We start from the raw sequence: 16,477 nt of genomic DNA on the forward strand, positions 1-16,477 counted from the left end.
CTTTCTTTGGACTTTATGAGATTAAAAATGGTTTTGGAAACAGAATTCCTTCAGAGGCTACGTGTGGAGATTATGGAGTCCTAAGATTTATCCGGATAAGTCTTCTTATTAACATGTCTTTGTGAGATCAGAATGGGCTTCCCATGGAGCTCAGTGGTAAAGAATCCACCTGCAGATGCAGGAGATGCGGAGATGTGGGTTCGATCCCTGGGTCAGGAAAATTCCCTGGAGTAGGAAATGGCAAACACTCCAGTCTTCTTCGCCTTGGAAAATTCCGTGGATAGGATAGCCTAAGGGGCTGTAGTCTACGGGCTTGCAAAGAGTCAGACACGACTGAACACGTGAGGTCAGACATGGTTCTCCCAATGACTTGAAGACCTGGAACACACCTCAGAAGCTTCCAGAATCTCAGTTCCCGTCTCAGGGCACACCCTTGGAGTCCTAAAAGGTGAACCATCTCGAGGATCTTAACAGCCTCATTCAGAGGCACAGCCCTGTCCCCATTTTCAGACCACAGAGAAATTTGGTTCAAAAATGTTTTCATTATTTGCAGCAAAATGAAGTAATTGTCATAGTAAAGAATTCAGAGACTGCCTTGTTTGAGACAGAGACAGAGCAGCCTGGGTAGGTGGTGGGTGAGAGGTGGGTGATTGAGGCAAAGTCTTCCTTGCCTCCACTTCGGAGAGAAGGATGTAGGAGCCCTGAATCTGAAAGACCAGAGATCTGGTTCTTGGCTTGAAAGCTTCCTTCTCTCTTGCTTTCCACCTCAAATCACTCACAAAATGCTATTGGGGGCTCCTAAATATTCTTTTTTTCAGCTCTGCCCACAACCTCTTTTTTCTTCACTGAGAAGTTCTGTTTTTTCTTTCTTTGTGGTTTTGTTTACAAATGAAAACATCCACTGGAAATATTTCGTATTTGTTGTCTCATCCCATGAGGTAGAAATCTAACTGGATGCTTCTCAACAAGAGTTGTCAGTGCTTCCTCACTACCCCTCAGGACTCCCCACCTCACCCACAGCACACCCAAGACACCCCACAAATGCACACAGAGGGGAGACAAGCCTTACTTTGCTTCCACTCAATTCCTTTCCGGTTGGTTGCCCAGAATTCAGTTTCCTTCAGTCATCTCTAGGTGTCATCCGAGAGGAGCCTCTCCAAGCTGGACTTTCAGCACAGACACGGGCGTTTGTCAGGCCTGGGGAAGCTAGGATGCTGGGGGCTCTGCCTTTGCTGCTGGTGTGGAGTCCGAGCTCCTCCCCATGCTGGCCCCAGCCGTCTCCTCCCCATGCAGCTGGGGCCGGAGCAAGTGGCACTCTGGGCAGAGGGGAGCTGCTCCCCCAGCGTTCTCATCCCTAGTGAAAGAGAATTGCCCTCTGTGATTGTACACAGAATCTGCCAGCAAGAGCCGCCTGAGAGAACAGACAATGGAGCTCTATGTACCTCTGCAGGAAAAGAACAAAAATTCCGACACTTCAATGTTAACTTCTGGGATCCGCAGCCACCCCGGGGCATCCCGGAGATCACCCAACACAGAAGACATCTTCAGAGCTTAAATTAGCTTGCAAATATCAAAAAGGTTAGAGAATGTATCATTTAACTAGAGGGACACTTAGCTTTCTTCTCCATGCCCAGAAAGCACTGTGTGTGTGTGTGTGTGTGTGTGTGTGTGTGTGTATGCCTTTATGTGTCTTTCACTCTGCATGTTTTGGCATAGATTTTGCAATGCTGGGAGCTGCAAATAGCTACAGGCTTTCTGTGTTCTGCATAAGATGGCCACACATTACAACAGTTATTTCAAATGCTCTGTTTTAGCATCAGGACTTAGCAGAGTGCCTCACAGCGAATATTAAATAAATGACTGATTTTATGACCTTATTCACACTGGGATTTTGCTAGTAAATATGGATCCATAGAAACCCAGTCGGTAAATATTCCTTAATTCTCCCTTGGTAACACAGAAATTCCAATAACTCCTGCAGCTCTTCACAGCCAGTCTAGCAAGGATCTCGCTTGTCAGCAGAAGTGAACCATATGGTCGCTGCCCTCAGGCCCCATGTTACACAATGTCTCTGCTTTGCACATTCAGAGCATATTTGTTTCCTCACCAACCATGAGAGGCGGTATCTTAAACAACTGCAGCAAAACTATATTTGTCAGGCATCAGAAGCAAAGTGTATTTGTACATCAGTAGTCTTATTTCTAATCAACTCAGTTTTCTGACTATTCAAAGTTCAGTCATCTGGCTTTGATTTCTGGCTTGTTTACAGAAACTAATAATGCTTAATAAAGCTCTGAAACCACTTTCAGCTACGTCTTTGTACTGTGAGTCCATCAGACTGAGAAGTCACACAACTGGTTTTGCCAACCCTCCTACAGATGTGCGTGGACCCCAGGAGTCCCAGTAGACCAGCCATCGCCAGCTGTGGTTTGCCCGCCGGCTCCACACCACAGCTCAGAGGTATTACTTTCCAGGTGTTTAGTCCACAACTACGGAGCTGGCGAGGATCTCCAGCTCAGTTTGCTGTGCTGCAGATTGGTTTGACTGATACCACGTTTCAGCTTAAAGTCCCTTGTTTGTTTTTTGTTTGTTTGTTTGTTTTTTAATTTTTATTGGAATGTAATTGATTTACAGTGTGGTGCTGGTTTCAGGAGTACAGCAAAGTCAGTCCGATATACGTATACACACATCCACTCTTTTTCAGGTTCTTTTCCCATACCGGTCATTACAGAGTACTGAGTAGAGTTCCCTGTACTATACCATAGGTCCTTATTAATTGTCTGTTTTACATAGAAAGGACTTCTCTGGAAACTCGGACAGTAAGGAATCTGCCTGCAATGCAGGAGACCTGGGTTTGATCCGTGGATTGGGAAGATGCCCTGGAGGAGGGCATGGCAACCCACTCTAGTATTCTTGCCTGGAGAATCCCATGGACAGAGGAGCCTGGCGGCTGTCTGCCATGGGGTCACACAGAGGCAGACACGACATATATGTGTCAGTCCCAGCCTCCCAACTTATCCCTCACCCCTCTGTCTCCCCCTAGTAACCATAAACTTGTTTTCTACATCTGTGACTCTATTTCTGTTTTGTAGGAGGCAGCTTGTTTCTGACATATGTTTTGCACTCGGGGCTAAGACCATAAGAGTTTGAACTGCATGGTGGGGTTTTTTTGGCTGAAGAAGAAAGGAAGAACTTTTATCAGTATTTTTTTTCATACACATCTGGGAGAAAACTTAAGACAGGACTTGTATCTTGGACACCAGTTCCTTGGGTAATCTCAGAGACGAGGGGACCAGAATAGATGTTCAGAGCATGTGAAGACTCGTGGTCTTTGCTGCAATAACTAATTCACTACTTCCTAAGACTGTGTGAGCCATGCAATAATATACTTTGTTCTCAGCAGCAATGGCATCTAACCCTGTAGTCTTCATACACCCCTCAACGTGGCCCCAAGAATGTGACCAAAATCTGGAAAGGCCACAAGATACTCAGAAGAAAGCTAGTAGATGGATTCTTCTGGTATAGGTGGTATAAGATAATTTTCCAAACAGCTCAAGGCTCTGAGCTAAGGAATCTCGAGGGCAGGTATCACCTGGCTCCCCTCCCAGCACACAGGTTCCACCCACTCATGATGAAAAAGGAGAGACTCCCTGGAGGCTTGAGAAGTTATCAACATGTAGCATTCGGTGTGCACCTACTCCCATCCACGTGGACGCACATCTCCTTCAGTGGACCCTCACGCCGCCCCCGCCAATTGCATCTCACACTGCACAGGCAACCTCAACAATATTCTGATAACCTGCAGAGAGTCAGGCCAAAACGCCCACCAGAACCAAGAGCTAGAGCAGTAGGAAGGGTGTAGGCCAGGAGGGTGTTCAGAACAGCTCACCTTCCCCATGCAGAAGGCCAAGCACCAAATGGCTTGAATGCTGCCATTTCAATATGGATACTTAGATGTGGTCATCTTGACCAGAATAGAATCAAGCTGTTAATTTTTCTCTTTATTTTCCCAAGTGAAAAACTGCTATATTATCTTCATCTGATGAAAAGAAAACACACATATTTATTTTAAAAGAATAAGACAGTGCCAAAAATTATGGCATACAACCCATCCGAAACAAAATACTTGATGAAAGCTTTTCCAGAATGTGTTCACTGGACAGTATGAAAATCACTGGTTTGAGTTTTCTGGGAAGCAGATGCTGAAATGGAGTTTATTGTGCAGGATATTTCTTAAGAACTGTCTTGGGGTCAACACCCTTGGAAAGAAAGGGATGAAAACAGAATCATGTAGAGAGAGAACTCGAGCTATGTTGCAACCTTGGCAGATCTGACTGGGAGCTCTGAATTGAAAAATAACCCATCAATGATGTTCACTATTGAGTTGAAATGGCCAACCCACCCCTGCCTCTCTGCTCAGGAGGGTGGGACATGGGGAGAAGTAGCCCTGCAGCTGGGCAGTTCCTGAACAGGCTGACAGCAACAAGTCCTTTTTAGAAGAGGCATCTGGGCAGTGCACCTTCAGTCCATCACACAGGGAGACACACTATTATTGTAAACAAAAATGGAGTCATATCTTCTACACTATTATGATGCTGATATTTTTTACTTAGCAACATACTATAAACATTTCTCTGTGACCCAGATATGTAACAGATCACATCCATTTTTAATTACTGCAGATATTATATCAAACAGGTGTACAATATTAATCAAATTCCTGTTGAAGGGTGTTTGAGAACACCTTTTCTATATTTTTTGCCTTTATAATTAACTCAGTCATGAACATCCTAATGTGTGTATATATCTTTTCACACATGTGAAATTAATTATTAGCATAATTATTAGCACAAAGTAATCTCAAAAGTGAAATTGCTGGGCCAGAAGGTATCCATATTTACATTTTGAGTGTAGTGCCAAATTACCCTCCAGAAAGTTGTAACAATTTACCCGAGCACTAAGGATAATCAGCATCAATCTTCATAATCTTTGCCAATTTCATAGGTGATAAAAAAGCTTGTTTTCTTAGTAACATTTATTAATTCGTAGCCAGGTTAAATGATGTTTCTTATGTTGACATCATATTTCTTCAATTATTTTTTCCTTTTGTGATTTACCTGTACTGATCCTTTGCCCATTTTTCTATGGTTTGTGTCTGTTATACTGAGGGTAGTAAGCCCGTTTGGTATACATGATATAATGCTATTTACTAATAAACTTTCTGTGTTTTATTTTTATTTTCTTTTTCTTTCTGTTCTTTTTTTTTTCTAAAAATAAAAAGCTAAACTAACAAAATTCATTTATCATCTCTCTTAGAGTTCCTAATAAGTTTCCTTCTACCCAGCTTGACAGATACTCTCCTGCTGCTGCTGCTGCTGCTAAGTCGCTTCAGTCATGTCTGACTCTGTGCGACTCCATAGACGGCAGCCCACCAGGCTCCCCCGTCCCTGGGATTCTCCAGGCAAGAACTCTAGAGTGGGTTGCTATTTCCTTCTCCAATGCATGAAAGTGAAAAGTCAAAGTGAAGTCGCTCAGTCGTGTCCGACTCCTAGCGGCCCCATGGACTGCAGCCTACCAGGCTCCTCCGTCCAGGGGATTTCCCAAGCAAGAGTACTGGAGTGGGGTGCCATTGCCTTCTCCGGATGCTGTCCTGATACTTCTGTAAATCCTCACACTTTCAAGGTTTCTATTAGTAAGTAATGTGAAAAAAAGACATTCTCTCCCAGCCCTCTCCTTAGTCTCATCTTATTCCCCAACCACATCAGATTACCTTTTATGGAGAAAAGTTATGAAGGAAACACAGATTTTACATTTCATTATGGTCACTTTGATGTAACTGCATCAAGATGTCTGCTTTAATGGTCTTCCTTCTGTCAGAAATGTCCCTGAATGGCCAGACTGTCTGTGTGAGGCCCTTAGAAGCCCCTGCCTCTACAATAGGAGGCTGAGCTGGGAAGCAGTGACATTTCCTCCTCCAGCCTGCGAACCTCAGGTGATGCAACTGGGCAGAGCTATGGACAATGGAAAGTGGACACAATCATGTTCCAAACCTAGGCGTTTTTCCTGCTGACCACGTCCTCCCCCCACATTCCCCTTTCCTTCTACCCAGGTACAAGGTACAAGCTTCCTAGCTCTACCTGGATTTCCGAGTTATCCACTCTGTTTCCCCACCCTCCCTGTTTTGTTTTTTTTTTAATTAAATGAATGAATTAATTTTTGGCTGTGCTTGGTCTTGCTGTGCAGGCTTTTCTCTAGTTGCAGCAAACCGGGGCTTTTCTCTCATTGCGATGCGTGGGCTTCTCAATATGGCGGCTTCTCTTCTTGTTGCAGAACACAGGCTCAAGGGCAGCCGGCGTTAGTAGTCGCGGCTCCCTGGCTCTAGAGCACAGCCTCAATAGTTGTGGCACACGGGCTTAATTGCCCCGCGGCATGTGATAAGTTCCCGCTTCAGGAATCAAATCCGTGTCTCCCGCGTTGGCAGGTGGATTCTTTACCACTGAACCACCAGGGAAGCCCCTTCCTGTTGTTTTTAAAAACACCTTTATTGAGGCATAATTTACAGATCATGAAGTTCACTCATTTTCAATGTACATTACAATGATTTTTAGTAAGCTTACTATCTTATGCTACCATCACCACAATACAGTTTTAGGACATTTTCCTGACCTCACTGAGATCTTTCATGCCTGTTTACAATTAATCCCCTTTCCCATCCCAACTCCAGGCAACCACTAACCTACATTTTGTCTCTATGCAATTGCCTTTTCTGGACAGAAATTAAATCATATATGCCTTTAGTTTTGACATCGCCTCTTATCTCCGATGAGAAATTCCAGATTCAACCTCAGCTCTATGGAAACTTGCTGGCCAGACGTGGGTTCACATAACTGGTAAATGACAGAGCTGTGATTCAGGTCCAAGTCTCGTGATTCCAAATTCTTTCCACTCCCTCCTGCTTTCCTGATCTGGATACAATTGCAATGATGAATGGAAAATTTAGTGATGGCCATTTAAAAAAACCTCAGAGATCACTGGCCTTCTGGGTCTGAACGCCGAACTCGTGACTCTGCTCAGCCACCAGTGTGTTAGTCGCTCAGTCGTGTCCAACTCTTCACGACCCCATGGACTGAAGCCCGCCCCAGGCTCCTCTGTCTATGGGATTCTCCAGGCAAGAATACTAGAGTGGGTTGCTATTTCCTTTTCCAGCTCAGCCACCAGAGGGTGCCGAAAAGATCTTTAAATTGGCTTTTGCTTGTCACAATTGGGCATCTTAGGAAAGCCGCGTAGAATTTTTCTTATAATATTTTCCCTGTCTGGGAAATTGCAAATATCAATGGAGAATAAAAGCTAGGAAATGTTTTTGGTGTACGTTGAAGGTTTTTTTTTTCAGGCTTCTCAGACCAAGATTTCTTTTTTTAATAGAATAAAAAGGGAAACTACTAAAAAGACTTGGTTTGGGAAGCTGGTGAAACATTAAGTTATGACAATCCAGCATGACAGATATCCAATTAATCATAACATTAAGGTAATTGTGTTAATCTTTTGCATTTTTAGAGAACTAAATTGATGGAGGGAAGGGAACTGGAAACATGTTTTCAAATTGTTACCCAAGTACATTATCTATGTAGCTAGAATTAACTGGATAATAATTCAATATGAAAATTGAATTTGTCTTTGAGTAGTAATTTTTTTGTGATGTATCCCCACCTATCTGGATGGATGGATGAACGGACAGGGGCTGATCAACAGCCAGGATGGGAACTCCTGGGAGGATCTTCAGGGGAACGTGATGCTTGTCCTGAGCACCACCCCTGGCGGCTGTCAAAGTCACTGGAGCCATATGTCTGGTGGTGCTGTGGCCCTGTACCCACCACGAACCGCGTGCTCCCCAGAACCTGGACTACAGTTATGGAACCAGGATTAGACCAGAGCCAGTCAAAACCTTTCATTAACAGGAACCAGAGGTTGAGAACTGACTTCACCACAAACGGGAAGTATTGTCTCTTACGCTTATTCTTCTCTTGACAGCTAAGCCAGTCCTGAAAAAGTGATGACATTGAAAGGAGGGTGCTTAGAATTTCAAAAAAGGCAAATCTTCAAGTACTTCTGAAGCATCTAAATCTGTGCAATGAATTCATATGCTAACGAGGGGGCACAGTATTCTGGTCACCTCAGTAGGGTCGCCACCCACCTGAATAAGGCAACATTTTTATCATGAGTTTCCATCCCCAAATGGGAGGCCATTAACACCCAAGCCACCTGCTACTCTCTGCCTAGAAAATCTTGTGTCTATATAAATTGATGAAACCAGGATGCTGAAATAGCACTTTATCGTGAAAAAAAAAATCCCATACATTACAGAAAATTTACGGCTTTAACCATTTTTAAGTGCAGGATTCACTGGCAATAAGTATATACACAGTGTTGTGTAAACATCATCACTACCCATCTCCAGAACGTTTTCATCTCTGTACCATTGAACAATAACGCCCCCACTTCCCCAACAGTGCCTGGTAACCATGAAATATCACTATTATAAGCATATTCATTTAGTAGATCTGCGGAAGAGAAAACCATTTTACAAAAAGGAAAAGAGGGGGAGTTACAAAATGGCAAAACTCTGCAGAAGCCATTATAGTGAAAATCATAACTGTCCATCTTTTCCTAACACAGGATGAACATCAGGATCGGCCTGTGATGTGAATCGCAGCTGCACACAGTCAGGAAAGATGATGCTCGGCCCTAGATGTTCGCTGGGTGCGGGGGACACTCCCACAAAGCAAGGAAGTCGCTGAATCTCCTGAGACCCCAGAGAGGCCCAGGCAAGGCTGGGAGGTGTGGGCGTCTGCCTGGGGTCAGTGGTGTGGCCAGGTTACAGTCTCAACCTAAAACTTCACGCTAATCCATCTGCACTCTGAACATTTTTCCAAAGCTAAAAATTTAATTACTACCCAAAGGAAGGTAGTTCGAGTGTTTGAAACTCCCACACAATTCCCTCTTAAATAAAATTCAGTCTCTCAACCAACCACAATTCATACTTTTTTAAAAAGCACGTAAAGAAAAATAGTGTTAATGAATCCTCTTAAATTCCGACTCACAGGGTCTCTTCTTTTGTGCTTTATTTACGGTCTTGGGCACTTACTCTAACTGGCCCCTTTCTGAGACCTAGCTTCTTCTGAAAGCACATGGATTTCCTTGTGAAGGAAATACACTTAAAGCCTTTCTGGCTCCCTTCCCCTAAGGCGTTTTGCTAATGTGTACCAGAACATTCTTGAAAGGAGAAAAGAAGGAAAAGAGAAAGAAATGCTTTGTCAGAAGAGTGCCTTTGGGCATAGCTAGCACAACTGCCTCCTATTAATCCGCAACCTAGTTAAGAGAACCAGAAATAATTTACTGTGTGTGGTGCTTCCTATAACAGCTAACATGCATTTGAGCACTTGCTATGTGCCAGGTACCATGCTACATTTCTTCTATAGATAATCTCATTTGCTCGGCGCAACTACCCAATAAGATAGGAATTATTTGTATGGATATTACCTATACTGAGGGCTTCCCTGGTGGCTCAGCTGGTAAAGTATCCACCTGCAATTCAGGAGACCCTGGTTCGATTCCTGGGCTGGAAAGATCCCCTGAAGAAGGGATAGGCTACCCACTCCGGTATTCTTGGGCTTCCCTGGTGGCTCAGACGATAAAGAATCTACCTGCAATGAGGGACACCTGGGTTTGATCCCTGGGTTGGAAAGATCCCCTGGAGGAGGGCATGACAACCCACTCCAGTGTTCATGCCTGGAGAATCGCCATGGACAAAGGAGCCCAGGCTACAGTTCATGGGGTTGCAAAGAGTCAGACACGACTGAGCGACTAAGCACACACACACACACACACATACACACACACATACCTATCCTGAGGAACCTGAGGCTTTAAAGACTTTAAGCAACTTGACCAGATTCACACAGCAAATAAATAGTTGAGCCAGAATTTGAACTCTAACAGATCTGACTTCAGGAGCCTCCATGAATTAAATTACACTGATTAAATTCATGCAAAATCTCTGTGAGATGTTAACTTATATTTTACAAATGAGAAAATTGGAGATTAGAGTCATTGATCGGCCCAAGGTTACATTTATGTGATTGAATAGAGAATCAGACCTGCTGTTTTGGGCTTTCAAGCCCTCATTCTTTCCATTAAACACCTGAGTTCTGTTCCCCTGCGTGCGTGCTAAGTAGCTTCAGTCATGCTTGACTCTTGCGACCCTATGGACCATAGCCCTCCAGGCTCCTCTGTCCATGGGATTCTCCAGGCAAGGATACTGGAGTGGGTTGCCATGCCCTCCTCTAGAGGACCTTCCCGACCCAGGGATCTAACCCACATCTCTTATGTCTTCAGCATTGGCAGGCAGGTTCTTTACCAACCACTAGTGTCACTTGGGAAGCCCCCGGCTCCCCTAGGTCACTTTAAAAACAAAAGGGAAATTGAACTGATGTTCAGTGGGTGTAATTTACTGGCAGTTTATCCCTCCCACCAACGTTGTACTTGTAGGAAGGCTCCAGGGTCTGTGTGGATTCCCCGCCTCTTCCCACAGCCTCCTGAAGCCACTTGACACAAATTGGATGAACAAGGTTCATAAGGGAATGAAAATAATACAAACTGTAGGGTTTGTTTACACGCTCTTTGGCACTGATAGGAACCATCAAGCGACAGATGGTGTCGATCCAGATGAAAGAACAGAGAACATGTGATAATGAATTTACAAGTGTTGTATGGAATGTTTAAGTGTTATTACCCTTAAGCATTTGTTGGTTTCTCTCAGGCAAAGCAACTCCAACGATCTAAACTACAATTTAGCACAGGAGTGTTTCTTTACACTCCATGAAATTCTTGCAAACTTACTTTCCAAACCAAACTGTGATGCCAAATTTTGACTGAGAAAAAAATATACACACACACACATATATATATATATATATTTAATTTTTATCCCAGGATGTTAATTTTTATCTGTGTGGCTGTTAGGAGAAAAAAAATATTTATAATCATCTGAAAACGAACAATACCTTCAGGGAGCTGGTCAACTAATAATTATGGCAAACCTTTGTTCAGTAAATTTTAAAGATAGCCTATGGTGATATCATTGAAAATGAGCAACTACTTTGGCAAATGTAATTAATGCTTATTTATCTGTTTTTCAAACAATTATTTTCCTTGGGACTTTGCTGGTGGCCCAGTGGTTAGCACTTGGCGCTCTCCACTGCTGTGAGCCTGGGTTCATTCCCTGATTGGGGAATTAAGATCCCTCGAGCTGCATGGAGTGGCCAAAGGATTATTTTTTCTTTACTACCTTTAATTTTTAATTGAGCTGTACTTGACATATAGCATTATATTAGTTACAGGTGTACAATAGAGTGATTTGATATATTTCGTGAAATGGTCTCCACACTAAATCTATTTAACATCCACCTAAGAATTCCTCTCTTAGCAACTTTCAAATACAGTAGCTCTTGTTTCATGCTGAGATTTAAAGGCCAAGAACAGGATGTTGAGAAAGCAAGATGACTGCTCCAACTAGGTTAGAAAAGATAGTTCCAGAGTCCTCTCCAGGGACTGGCCGAGATTCTCTCTTTCTCTGGTTAGCAGGGGCAAGAACAGACAGCTAGGACACTGAGCTTCCTTTTGAAGGAGCAGTAAGCAGACAGCGGCTGAAAGCATGTCCTTATCAGAAGCTGCTGTAAGGAAATGCCATCTCATTGCACATGGCACCTAAGCTAGCCGTTTCCAATTGCCTTTGTCCTGAAAGTTTCCACTGGTCTCATTCCGAGAGCCGTTCCCTCTGGGGTAGGAGGGAAATGAAGACATTTAGAAGTGGGTCAGAAAACTGCCTCAGCCTACTTGCTTCATGTGGCCATCCTTTTTTTTTTTTTTTAATTTATTTATTTATTTTAATTGGAAGCTAACTACTTTACAATATTGGGGTGGTTTTGCCATACATTGACATGAATCAGCCATGAGTGTACATGTGTTCCCCTTCCCAAACCCCTCTCTCAACTCCCTCCCCATCCCATCCCTCAGGGTCATCTCAGTGCACCAGCTTTGAGTGTCCTGTTTCATGCATCAAATCTGGACTGGTGATCTACTTCACATATGGTAATATACATGTTTCAATGCTATTCTCTCAAATCATCCCACCCTCGGCTTCTCCCACAGAGTCCAAAAGTCTGTTCTTTACATCTGTCTCTTTTGCTGTCTCACATATAGGGTCATCATTAGCATCTTTCTAAATTCCATATATATGCATTAATATACTGTATTGATGTTTTTCTTTCTGACTTACTTCAACTCTGTATAATAGGCTCCAGTTTCATCCACCTCATTAGACCTGATTCAAATGCATTCTTTTTAATAGCTGAGTAATATTCCATTGTATATATGTACCACAGCTTTCTTATCCATTCGTCTGCCAATGGACATCTAGGTTGCTTCCATGTCCTGGCTATTGTAAACAGTGCTGCGATGAACATTGGAGTATACGTGTCTCTTTCAATTCTGTTTTCCTCAGTGTGTATGCCCAGCAGTGGGATTGCTGGGTCATATGGCAGATCTATTTTCAGGAATAGAAAGGAATCTCCACACTGTTCTCCATAGTGGCTGTACATCCTTTTGTTGTCTGGCTTATCTTCATCTTTTCCTGACACTCCCTCTCTTTTAGACTCTCAAGTTTGTGTTTTGTTTTTGAGAACCATTGAGCTATTTATTTTGATTGAACTATAGTTAATTTGCAATATTATATTAGTTTCAGGTGTACAACATAGTGATTCAATATTTTCGTAGATTACACTTCATTTAAACTTATTATAAAATATTGGCTACAATCCCTGTGCTGTGCATTACATTCTTGTAGCTTATTTATTTCATATGTGGTAGTTTGTACTTCTTAATCCCATCTCTCTGTCTTGCCCCTCCCACTTCCTTCTTCCCAGTGGTAACCACTGATTTGTTCTCTAGATCTGTTTGTTGCGCTATATTCGTTTGTTTTCTTTTTTAGATTCCACACATAACTGATAATGCACAGAGTTTGTCTTTCTCTGACTTATTTCACAAGCATAATGCCCTCCAGGTCCATCTGTGTTTGTGTTCTTGAAACCACTCCCTCAGACACCACCCGTGGTGTTGTCTCCATTCATTCTTTGTCTTTGACATTTGGCTCTATTTGACTGTGCTGCTCACTGTTTCATTCTACAACGCAGGCATTGATAGAACCCCAAGGTATCTGTCAGGAAGCTCCGTCCCAAAGGATGACCTTTAAAGAAAATACCAGAGGTCAGTGGTCAAGAGCAGGGCCAGGAAGTCAGATTGTTGGAATAAAGAAAGTGGAGAGGACAAATGGAAAGTTGGAAATAATAGGAGCTCAGACTCACTGGAGACACCGATGCGCTGGAATAAGATAGCTCCCAAAGTGGAGTAACTGGGAACAAAAAGGATTCTTGTGCCAGCTGTCATGCAGAGTGGAGCTATAAGCCAGACCGCAAAGAAAACGCTGGTAAGTCTAGCTGGTAGTCCAAAGGGCTTTGGAGCTAGAGGCTAAGGCTCTGGGTCCATCACTATGGTTCTTAGAGTGATGAAAGTCCTGCTAAGCGAAACACAGGGGTTTAGTTCTGATGTCTAATCCTGCCCACCAGAACTTATCTTTTAGATTCTGTACATTATTCATTATTGTGTCAGCCTAACCCTTGACCTTCGGTCCTCTTTATCTTCATCATCTGTCTTTATCCTAACTTCATCTTTTGCTTTTCTTTGCAGATTCTCTCTCCCTTCAGCATCCCTGCCTTCCTTATTTGCTGTGTTCCGGGGCCTCTGCACACATTATGTCCAGCCCTGTTTGGTGCCTGCATTCCAGTTCTCTGGCTTGCACAGCCTCCCAGACCATGCTCATGGGTATTCCAGTCTCACTTCATGAGCTCCACCCTGGACAGTCAGCTGTCATAGCAGAAGCTTCTAACAGGGGTGTCACAGTCGGACTGAAATACGGTACCATTCTCCTCCCACCCTTTTGATTCAAGGCATGGGTTTTTTTTCTGGTCCGTATTCTGGAGGTTCATGGTCCTTTTAATTCAGAATACAATCACTATATTGGAGTCATCACTTCTCTTAAGGGATTCTATCTGCCAAGGAAATCACTAGACCTTGTAGTCACTCACCCTAAGGAGGCAGAGCAGAGCCTCTCAGTCCTGGGACCGCCGGGGATGGTCAAGGTCACTTACTCAGTAGTCCCTGACTACTAGATTGCTATGAGCATTTTATTTCTTTGATCTTCTACATCTTCAAAACACGGTCAGAGCATTCACAGATTGGTCAGTTCTCATTTATCCAAAATCCCTTGGTTCCTTCTTGCTTACCTAACATGGGACTTTGGAATTTCTTTGTCCCTTTCTGGCATCAACTCATTTCTACATAATTCTTTTAGTGTGCACGTGTGCATGCTAAGTCACTTGAGTAGTGTCCAACTCTGCAATGTTATGGACCATAGCCCGCCAGGCTCCTCTATCCATGGGATTCTCCAGGTAAGACTACTGGAGTGGGTTGCCATGCCCTCCTCCAGGGTACCTTCCCAATCCAAGGATAGAACCCTCATCTCTTATGTCTGCTGCATTGGCAGGCAGGTTCTTTACCACTAGCACCACCTGGGAAACTCATTCTTTTAGTACAGAGGTTTAAAAAGTGTTTACAAATTTTCACTTTGAAATCTAGGCAAGAAGTACTACTTTTAAGGCACTTGGAAAAATCTTCCAGAACGAGTGAAATATTAATTATATCTGATATTTATCTCGCCTTTGATATATTAATAGAACAAAGACTATCTTGTTTGCCCAATACAAACAGTGCTTTCTCCCATCTCCTTTCTTTTTCAATGAACTTGAATCCCATTTTAGCTTCTCATTTGTCTTAATATGCAAACTTGGGAAAGGTTTGTGATTTTGAAATGTAGAGACTTTCTGAGAATTGGATGAAGATATTACAGCTTTACTTGTCTTAGGAAATAAAGGGTTATGAGAACATTAAGTCCAGAGTTGAATGGACTGATGCACTTTGCAAAGGATGGGGACCTGCATTGAAATGATGTTTATGGCTCACTGAACTATTTTGATACCAGCAAAAACTACCTTAGGAGCCTCCAATACATTAAGATTACTTATTCTGTCTGCTATTTCTCATTAATTATAGGTCTCAAAAGTTTACAATTCAAATACTATAAGCTTTGGTGTATGAGGATTGGCATAAGCCAAGGACTTGATGTGTCTTATAAAGTAATGAAATGTTAAAGCATTTGTGCCATTTGAGAAATCTTAGAATATTCGTATTATTTTTCTATAATAATTTGTACTTGTGGAGCACTTTGCATTTTACATTACAGATGGAGTTGAGATCCCTCATTTCTTTCCCTTCCTTCCCAGAAATAAATACCATAGTGAATTTGATGTTTAACATTTCTGTGCATGGTTTACATTTGTGTTATATATTAATTTATCCATAAAAATACATGTAATATTGTTTTACATGCTTTGAAATTCTATCTAAATGTAACATACTATATAAATCCTCTTACAGCTTGTGTTTTTTAACTTATTCTTATAAGATTTAGCCTATTTATTCATGTAACTTCAGTTTACTTGTTGAAATTTCTGTATGCTTTTGTATGAATAGACCTCAAATCTGTCTATTCCATCTACGTTTAAATACTCAGCATTAAATTTTCCATTGTTATTTTCAACTTAATTTTTCATTGTATTTTCAACTTTTTATCTGCTATATCCTTTTCATTACAAACTCTATTTATGCTTTCTTTTTTCTTAATAAATATTGTCAGAGATTTGTCTACATGTTAGTCTTTTCTAAGAAACATTTTAGGTTTTATTGATTATATTTACTGTATCTTTGTTTTCTGTTTTCATAGTTTTTGTTCATATCTTTGTTAGTTCTTTCCTCCTGTTTTCTTAGGGTTTATTTTGGTGCTAACTTCTCTAATGGAAAATTTAGCTCATTAATTTTCTGTGCTTTCTTCTAATATAGAAGCTGAGAAAAGGAAATGCAGAGCCCCCACCCTGCCCATTCTCCTGCCACAGACCCCAGCTCCATGTTTCTAGGACTCAGTCACAACCTTCTATACTGATGGCCCCAAAGAGAAAGCTGAGGCCTGAGAATCTATTCAGCTGACCTTCTCCAAGGAGGAATGGCAAATCGTCTTCTCCATACACAGCTAGGCTCACGTTTTACTTAAAGTCCAAAACCAATCTCCAGTTTTGTCAAAAGTGAACACCATATTAAGATACACACACATACATATATATGTATGTGTGCATGTATGTATTTACTTATATATGTGTGTATACATGTGAAAAACATCACAAAGAAAATTAAAAGAATGATTAGTTCAAAGGTCAGTATAGTTGTTCCCTCTGGGAAAAAGGGAGGAGATAAT

The 16,477-nt window shown here is 42.1% G+C and overlaps 1 protein-coding gene across 3 annotated transcripts in view; it reads left to right on the forward strand.

Annotated features, from left to right (window-relative positions):
- The window catches only part of MCM9 (minichromosome maintenance 9 homologous recombination repair factor), a 132,048-nt gene extending 116,279 nt beyond the window's left edge, over positions 1 to 15,769 (forward strand). Inside the window, exons 15-16 of one of the 3 annotated variants that reach the window (XM_070795907.1) lie at positions 1,392 to 2,460; positions 8,674 to 15,769. The gene's annotated coding sequence lies outside the window, so the exon portion shown is untranslated. Of the gene's footprint in view, positions 1 to 1,391 lie in introns of all 3 variants that reach the window. The other 2 variants (XM_070795905.1, XM_070795904.1) reach the window with 2 other exon arrangements.
- The last annotated feature ends 708 nt before the right edge of the window (positions 15,770 to 16,477 follow it).

The sequence above is a fragment of the Bos indicus genome, chromosome 9 (assembly GCF_029378745.1).
Source record: "Bos indicus isolate NIAB-ARS_2022 breed Sahiwal x Tharparkar chromosome 9, NIAB-ARS_B.indTharparkar_mat_pri_1.0, whole genome shotgun sequence".
Classification (NCBI taxonomy): Eukaryota; Metazoa; Chordata; class Mammalia; order Artiodactyla; family Bovidae; genus Bos; species Bos indicus.